At 37.5% G+C, this 9,406-nt stretch overlaps 1 long non-coding RNA gene and 1 pseudogene across 1 annotated transcript; one reads left to right on the top strand and one right to left on the bottom strand.

The window, feature by feature from the left end:
* Window positions 1-261: 261 nt before the first annotated feature.
* LOC112847076 (uncharacterized) lies at window positions 262-2,450 on the top strand. The gene is made up of 3 exons (XR_003220404.1): window positions 262-1,235; window positions 1,709-1,925; window positions 2,127-2,450. It is a non-coding gene; the product is annotated as an uncharacterized LOC112847076 (long non-coding RNA).
* A 141-nt stretch (window positions 2,451-2,591) lies between these two features.
* LOC109202399 (G2/M phase-specific E3 ubiquitin-protein ligase-like) lies at window positions 2,592-6,939 on the bottom strand (annotated as a pseudogene).
* Window positions 6,940-9,406: the final 2,467 nt, after the last annotated feature.

Genomic DNA, 9,406 nt, shown 5'->3' with positions numbered 1-9,406 from the left:
CAAATTGAAAAGCGCAAAAACAAATTGAAAAGAGCAAAAACAAATTCACTAAACGCAAAAACAAATTGAAAAGCGCAAAAACAAATTCACTAAACGCAAAAACAAATTGAAAAGCGCAAAAACAAATCACAAAACGCACAACAAATTGAAAAGCGCAACAACAAATTGAAAAGTGCAAAAACAAATTGAAAAGCGCAAAAACAAATTCACTAAACGCAAAAACAAATTAAAAAGCGCAACAACAAATTGAAAAGCGCAACAACAAATTGAAAAGCGCAAAAACAAATTGAAAAGCGCAAAAACAAATTCACTAAACGCAACAACAAATTGAAAAGCGCAACAACAAAAGAAGAATCACAAAAACAAATTGAGAAGCACAATTACATTAAGAAAACCGGAAAGGGTAGGTACCAGTCGGCAACAGGAGACATCACTGATTGGATGTCCGCGCTGTTCATCTTTGGAACCGGAAGTTACTCTGCCTGTAGCACATTATTTTCAAACGTGAACATTAGCGGTGACCCAAACATAGCTGTCACTATTCGAGAATATTTTTGATTCAGGACATACATACGAGGTGATACTGGATATACTCAAGTGTAATCATGACATTTCAATTAGTATGCGTACACTGAAAACACATTTAAAAGAATCTGGACTGTACAGACGAGGCAACTATTCTCCACTTCCTGAGGTGAGGCGTGCCATTTTGTCCGAGCTTCGAGGACCAGGACAATTGTTTGGATATCGGACCATGTGGCAAGTTCTCAAACAAAAACACAAGCTGCGTGTCAAGCGTGATGTAGTTATGAGGCTGTTGAGACAACTAAATCCTCAAGGAATCGCTTTGAGAACTCGAAGGAGGTTCACAAGACGCACGTATCACTCCATGGGGCCCAATTACATATGGCATGTAGATGGCTATGATAAACTGAAACCCTGTCAGGATGTATAGATGGCTTTTCAAGAAGACTGATGTGGCTTGTGTGTGGAGCAACAAACAACAACCCGGCTGTTATAGCTCACAATTATATAAACTGTGTAAAGAGTCTTGGTGTGATACCAATGAGATTACGAACAGACTTCGGGACTGAGAATGGGACTATGGCAGCAATACAGTGTACCCTCCGTCACGCGCACACGGACTATTATGCTGGATCGTCAAGCCACAGTTACGGATCATCTACTGGGAATCAGCGCATCGAGTCATGGTGGTCTTATTTCAGAAGAGGAAGGTGGGTACATTTGTGTCTGGTAGGTGTAAGCTACAGTGAAAGCTGATCAGATTGTTGTTTTTTTACATGCATTTAAGAAAATAGAGTAGCGTCCTGCTGGACGTGTTGAAAAGTTGGATGAGATAGACGTTAACAGCCGTCACTTTATTGCAGGAACTCAAAATGGTCATTGTCAGCTGTTGTGCCGAAATGAGCATGCTTGCCTAGATTTAACGACGCCAATACAAAATGAAAAACTCAGACCAAACTCTCCACTCCTCACAATCAACACACAGAACAGAGTGAAAAGAATACAGCATTTTTAACAAGAACATTACTGCAGGGTCGCTACAATATTTATGGAAAACTAATATGCATTACTTTGTTTGACATCCATTTGTGGCATGTTTTAAATGGGACCAAAATGTAACAAACCCTATAAAATGACCAAGAACAAAGCTAAATTGATTCTTAAATATTAATTATATACCCAGGTCTCAGTTTTGGATGGACTTTTTTGGAGACCTAAGAGACTCTGGAAACTTCAATGGAAGCCACGAACGCCAATGCTTGCTGAGATTCTGCTTCACAGGGGTTCTACAGAAAGACCTGGATGAATGCAAAGACCTCTGGAACAAACACAGGATCCGGCCAAGCAGACTTGCATCGTGTCCAGGGGGGATTCCAAACAAACTATCTCTTGCCTCACAGGTATTTGAGTTCTTAACAAAATTAACCTTTTGCATCAAACTAAATGCAAGGTGTTGTTATTGCTTAAGTTGGTTAATATATATTCATAATTTTACACATAAGTATGATAGAGCAGTTTATAACATGTCACTGCATGCGTTGATTTATATAGTTCCATATTGTCAGCAAAAAATCCTTCACTGTTCTATTTTCATTTTGCAGATATGGTTCAAGAGACTGTGGATTTGCTGTTGAGGAGAGGGAACTGGATGCGTTTCCCGAGGAGGGGCTACTGGTTGGATTGTGTCGTGATCCAAACATTGGGGAATATTTACAACAGGCTGTACAACAAAACACACTGCAGCAGCCACAAGACTGGGAATCGGCCACAGAACTGTATTTGGCCCTGAAGGACATAGCTGGGTTTTAGATACCAACTGAACTTCAGTTTGTAATGACATTTGTCAGAGTTACTCTGACGAAGACACACACGGTGTCGAAACGTTAGTTTTCCTTTTTTTGCACCTAATAAAACCTTTGGACTTACTTGAGTGCTCCAGCCCTTCTGTTTTTCCTTCATTTTTAAATGTTAGTAGTGTTTCCTTTCCCTCTTGCTAAATTGAATATAATATTGTTCATAAATACAGCAACTGGCATGGATTTAAATATTAACATTTAACCACAAGGAAACATTTAAAATTTTCTTTAATAAAACCATTTACAAATAGTGTCCAGCATTTCTGTCACTTTTCCAACATACACAATATTCAGAAAAAACAACTAAATGTTTAACAATATGGAAGTTGCTTGTCACATGAATGTGTTAAGTAGTATGCCAACGGCAGCTGAACCTAACAGGGTAACTCAGTAACTGTAACTTGATGACCTTGCTGATTTAAGAACATCCAAATCCTGGAGCATTTTGAATTCCAAAGTCCATGTTGGCCTTAAAGATGCTGTATGAGTCACAGATGGGTAGCTTCAGAGTATTTGCACAGATGTTTGCAACTGGAAAAGGCGAAACACTTAAAAACTGGATGCATGGTGGTGGTGTCATTCCTGCCGGTGGAACTGCCGTCAGCCCTGTGGCAAACCTCATCAAATCTTCCAGACACACTGCTGTTGCCTTCTCTGAAAGAAGAAAGTAAACACTGTAGTACATTACAGAAAATTTATTTCCTCACCTCTCCTTTCATAAAACTATAAACAAATAAAAATGGTCATTCAAACCTTCACAATCAAGGAGATAATCTGCCCAAAAGCCAAGTGTTAAGACCTTATGCCGCTTGTTGCTTCCTGCTGGGCTGAGATCTGGTCTGAACATGCTCTCCAGTTCTGAAGCAGTCAGGGCCTTGGCAGAGAAGCATAGGAGTGGGGCCAGCACACTGGAATTTTGTTGCAGTGCACTTAAAAAATTCAGACTTTCCAGTCCATCTTTAAATCTGCAAAGGATAGACAAATAACTAATAATTGGTTTATAGCTATAACTATTGCAGTCTTCTAAATTGTGTTTAAATGTCTTTACCTACTAGATCTTTCATTATAAATTTGGACAGATTTCAAATGCATAGAATCACTCATACACAAAAACAATTCATAGCGCTCAGAAATTAACTGTGACAGCAAAAAAAGAAGAGCTCATTGGTATTTTAGCATTTAAAAAAATAGTGCTTTCACACTGGAATAAACAAGTGTGTCAAACAAGGGATCACCTCTTTTTATAAATAACTGAAAAATTAATCATGTTGCATGACTATGATTATTATGGGTCATTGTGAACAATAAATGTATACTAAATTAGAGTTCTAGTGTCAAAAGGTTAATAGCGTGCAACAGTGGCTCAGGAATTAACTTGTTGTTTATCAGATCACACGGATGCTACTGAATCAGTTTTTTCATATACATCTGAAGGTCTGAAAATGTCAGTGGCTGCTGTGATGAGCAACTGGCCATCCTGAATTTAAAAGGAGTAATGAGTTTACCGTTGAATGACACTTTGGTTTCTTTCAAGGATGTACCATCTGAGGTACTCCTCCACAAATGCTTGTTTCTCAAAAGGCTTGACGTTTCTGAGGCATCCAGCAGTTTGGAAGATTGTGCTGTTTTGCAAAATAAGATTATGCAAAGACTCCTCTGATTCAGCTTTCAGGACCTATAAAAAAAAAAAAAAAAAAGGTTTACTGTAAGAAAAACAAAAATATAATTTTCACTACTTTTACAATTCATTCAAACATTGGATTAAAAAAATAATCAATTTGTTATTTCACTTGTGTTGTTGGGAGTTGGAAATCTGTCCTTTCAGATTACAGAATCTACCTTGAACCTACTTTCAAGATATGATCCAACCCGGATAACTTTTATCCTGATTAAATCTTTTAAACTGGCCCCAAGTGTCTTCTAAGTAAACCCATTCCCTGAGCCTAGGTAATTTTCTACCTGATGTAGAATTTTTGTGATCTCCTCATCTTGCACATCTTCTACAGTGGCGCTGAAACTCTGATTCCCTGTGATGTGGTTGACCAGGTTCTTGGAGAGGAAATGTGGTGCTGGTCCCCCATGCACAATGGATACAGTGATCATCTTTCCTGCTAAAAAGTACTCATCTTGCCTGGCAGCTGTTATACAGGGCACATAATTATCATGGTTAATTGCTATTAAATATGCTAATAAAAAAAATAAGGCCAATTTTTATTAAAATTTCCATTGTAATAATTACGGAGAAAACATCCACCTCTTGAATTATATACAAGATAACGGCTCTCTGGAGGTCCATCAAAGATGGGGCGATTTCACAGACTGCCCATAAGAAGTGTGAGGAATTCACGCCTCGGGCCACCTGTATCCAAACCTTCTTCAAAGCTACCAGCATCATCATTAAACTTGATGAACATGTTGTAGTTGTCAGAGTATGTGCTGCGTCGAAATCCTCTAACAGCTCCATCCCATACAGCTGACCTTGATATATTGAACCTGCTGACCTTCTTGTGGTCAAGTTCCAGTGCCAAATTTGCAATAATTCCATGTGCCTGCAAATTGGTGTCTCTAAAAAAAAGGGAAACTTTTTTTTTTAAAGGTATATATACTTCTCTCATGATTGCATGATGTCTTGTACAGAACAAGATGGCGGTTAATTGGATTCAAATGTTTAAATTACTAACACAGGTTCTTCTGGGGGCTCAGCAAACAGTGAATCGTTATCTAATTGCAAAGTAAAGGCGGTGGAGATTGTCTGCTGCACTGTTTTACTAATAAAATAGTTTTTTACCTGTTGTACTTCATTAGCAAGCACAAGATCCCCAGCACCCTTCCTTAGAGAACAAAGAAAAGCATTTTTGTTGTGTACTGTGAAAATATTAATTGACACTTTGAGAATATTTAAGCATCTTGATTAACAAACAAGCAATACAAGTATTATGTAGTCCATGTTCCAAAAACCATATACAGAATGAATGACAAAAGTGTATATCTCATTAATACAAAGTGTAGGCAAAAAACAGTAAAAGATTACATGTTCTTCAAATATCACTTACTCATATTCTGCCGCTTTCTGTAAAGGACTGCTTTCATGTTGAAGTTCCCATGGCTGAAACAAACAAACAAACACACGCACGCACGCGAGCACGCACACACACACACAAAATGTATTTCACATATAACTATTAACTGTTTTACTGAACTGAGGCAAATGGTGGTGGCTAAACAACAAGAAAACTCTATAAAAAATTTTAAATTGTACTTACCAGTGTATCAGCAAGATCAAACTCAGAGGGCCTTTTAATAACAATCTCTGGGTCAGAGTCAGACAAGTCTGAGTTTTCTCCAACTACAAAACATGAAAACAAGTCAAGCTAAGCTAACTAAATTCATACTAATGTATGAAACTTTATTTGATCATCAATAATAGATTAATACGAAAGGCATAAAGTTAGCATTTAAAACTCATGACTCAGTAGATCCAAAAATGGCTGAATTTCATGTTTCCAGGAAGAAACATAACATATACAAGCTAATTTAGGGAGCAATGGTGGCAGAGGAGTTAAAAGCCCGCCCTGTAATCAAAAGGTTGAAGGTTTGAGCCCTGCTCAGTCTGTCACAGTCGTTGTGTCCTTGGGCAAGACACTTCACCCTCCATGCCAGGTGGTGGTAGTGGGAGGGATAGGTGGCATCTGTGTACAGCAGCCTTGCTTCAATCAGTGAGTCCCAGGACAGTTGTGTCCACATTGTAGCTAATCACCAGCAGTGTGTGAATGTGTGTGGGTGAATGACTGGTTTTGTTGTGAAGTGTCTTGGGGGGGTTGTAGAACCCTAGAAGGTGCTATATCAAATACAGGCCATTCACCATTTTAATGTAGGTATGCTATTGACTTGGGTGCTTTATGCGTAATGTTATCATTTCACAATTTCAAAATTAGCATTTGTTGAAACTAAGGGAATGTGTGTCAAAATCCAAACAAACATTAGCAGCTTACCATCTTCAAAGTCACTCTTCAAGCAGATGAAAACAGTGATTCTTTGATAAGGCTTGCCAACTTCAGCCTTATAAGCCTCAAGTGTAAATGGTCTTTGTGTTCCAGGGACAGTAATGACCTCAGTGCCATCCGGATACAGAAGAAGGAAAGGTCCATCTTTTAGATCTTTGTTAAAGTCCTTCATTTTTTTTTAACAGCTTGATTGAGCAGACTTGTGGCAGTAGCGTCAGGGTCTGTTGTTAGGAAAATAGTTTTTCCACGGTATGGCTTCAAACCACCCTTTTTAATGGTCATCAAGCCGACATTTATCTGTAAGGAAAAAGACATGAACAATGGGCCAAGTAGATACTAATATGACTCTAAGCAGATCTATTCAAACTTGAATATTTATTAACTGCAAAAGAGGGATCTTCCTGACAACCTAAATGTACAATTACTGGTAAACAATTGTTCTTATTCTGGATAGCTTTACTACACTGAACATTTTTTACACAACTCCCCTAAGGAATAACAAAAGAATGTCATTAGAAAATTAACCTCAACTTGTTTTCAGACAGAGCTAGCCAAACTACCTGAACCTTTCTTTTTTTCCTTTTTCTTTAAGCCCTTCCTCCCTTCAGAAAACTTTTGCCTCTCTTCATTTTTCTTTTTTCTGTATTCTAAGAAGGTGCTGAAGGTTGGAGTCGGGCAGTTTGAGGTAGTCTGTGATGCTAAAGGGAAACAAAGGAAAAATGTACTACAATGTCACACATTAAAGACATTCATTCATGTGACATTCCATTGTCCACACAACACGCAAATAAGGACAACACTGAATAATCTCACTAGAAAATTTCTACCAAGGAATGACAATGTAACTGATACTATTGACCAATACAATTCTACACCAGTAAGTTTTAATGTATAGACACATAATAGTGTTAGTTCCTAAAGTTAACCAAACATAATAAATGAACTAATTTATTATCGTTTCAGTTGTGGAAATGCTCAGAGGACTGTTCCACGAAGCAAGCTAATCCCAAAAGCCAGGCTCACTCTGAAAATCCAGGCTCGATTGCCCCAAATTCGGTTCCAGGAACGAGGCTAACCTGCAGTCTTTCTGCTCATTCATTATGCAATATGCTTGTGGACAAGTCTGGTCCGTGGCACCCTAGCTGCGAGGTTTGTTAACACTAGAACTGCCCTCAAACCTTCACTACTAGAAAGGTCTTGAGCAGTCATTTTGATAGCTGCCTGCATTTTCAAATGAGCCTCGATTTTCTGAGCTCGCTTAGTGGAACAGCCCTCTGGTCTGCTATGGTCTGGAAACAGCTAACGCTAGGCTAATAAATCAATAAATAACAAACATTTTATTATGCTTATTAACTTACTCAATGGGAGTGAAGTGTCTCCGATGCAAGATGCGTGATAAAGCCTCTCGCCACAGCCGCTGCAAAAGTTTGGTGACTACTCAACCAGACTTTTCCCATAGCTAGGACAAAACATTCCGCCGTTTTTCAAAAGAAATGCGCTACAGGCAGAGTAACTTCCGGTTCCAAAGACGAACAGCGCGGACATCCAATCAGTGATGTCTCCTGTTGCCGACTGGTACCTACCCTTTCCGGTTTTCTTAATGTAATTGTGCTTCTCAATTTGTTTTTGTGATTCTTCTTTTGTTGTTGCGCTTTTCAATTTGTTTTTGCGCTTTTCAATTTGTTTTTGTGTTTAGTGAATTTGTTGTTGCGCTTTTTAATTTGTTTTTGCGCTTTTCAATTTGTTGTTGCGCTTTTCAATTTGTTGTGCGTTTTTCAATTTGTTTTGCGTTTAGTGAATTTGTTTTTGCGCTTTTCAATTTGTTTTTGCGTTTAGTGAATTTGTTTTTGCGCTTTTCAATTTGTTGTTGCGCTTTTCAATTTGTTTTTGCGTTTAGTGAATTTGTTTTTGCGCTTTTCAATTTGTTTTTGCGTTTAGTGAATTTGTTTTTGCGCTTTTCAATTTGTTGTTGCGCTTTTCAATTTGTTGTTGCGCTTTTCAATTTGTTGTGCATTTTGTGATTTGTTTTTGTGGTTGCAGAACTAATGAATTAGACTAACTAACCAACTATTCACTTTAGCTCAAGTTATTAAGTTCTCTAAAGAGCTAACAGCTACAATAAGCATATCAGTTACTGTTAGGCTATCATTTGTTTACATGCTGCTTTTTCTTTTCTTATACAGGTAATACATTTATTACCAACGTGAGAGTTTATCCGCCGGTCATTTGACATGACGAATGACTTCTGAATGCTTAATCGGTGCCCCGCTCCAGCTCAAGATGCCGTAAATTCGCCCAGTAACACTAGGTCCGCAGGTACAACGTAGCTCTATTAACCGGTGCTAGATTACTCTGCGGACAAAGACTTCAAAAAAAAAAAAAAGATTACGAAGGACCCAGATGTATGACCCCAAAACTGAATTTAAGAACTGAAATTGAATGGTGCCAAGTGAAACTGAAAGCATTCAAGAGCTAAATTTAAAGAAGGATGGAGTACAATTTCAAATTAAATTCATTTTTTAAATATAAAATTCTGTTTCAATTTAGTGATGATCATTTTCAAACCAATACACTGGATTTCAAATTCTGTTTTAAAAGCTTTTATTCAAGTTGAGCAATTCAGATTCAATCTGAGCGATTCAAATTCAAATTTAACTTATTCAAATGTAGTTTCTGATGCCACAAAGTTCTGCCCATACTACTCAGCGGTCCTGGGCATAGATATTTTTGTTGTTGTTGTTGATTTTCTGGCTTCAGGAACATCTATTTCACTGTAATTGTATATTTTTGTCGAGGAAACTTACTTTTATTAATAACTAAATAATAATAATAATTATTATTAATTAATATTATTATTATTATTACTTTTAATGTTAGCTTGAGTCTTTCTTAAATTATTACAGTATGGCATTTATCAGAGACAATATTCAGGAAAATCAGTATGGTTTAACTTTTTAAAAGCTGTTATTTTAAAATGTTCTTTGTCCACATCCAGATTTGCTTTTTAGTTCAACTTTGATT

Source organism: Oreochromis niloticus, linkage group LG6 (genome assembly GCF_001858045.2).
Source record: "Oreochromis niloticus isolate F11D_XX linkage group LG6, O_niloticus_UMD_NMBU, whole genome shotgun sequence".
Classification (NCBI taxonomy): Eukaryota; Metazoa; Chordata; class Actinopteri; order Cichliformes; family Cichlidae; genus Oreochromis; species Oreochromis niloticus.
The sequence above is the reverse complement of the archived record's forward strand: the minus strand, read 5'-3'. Positions and strand labels throughout refer to the sequence as shown.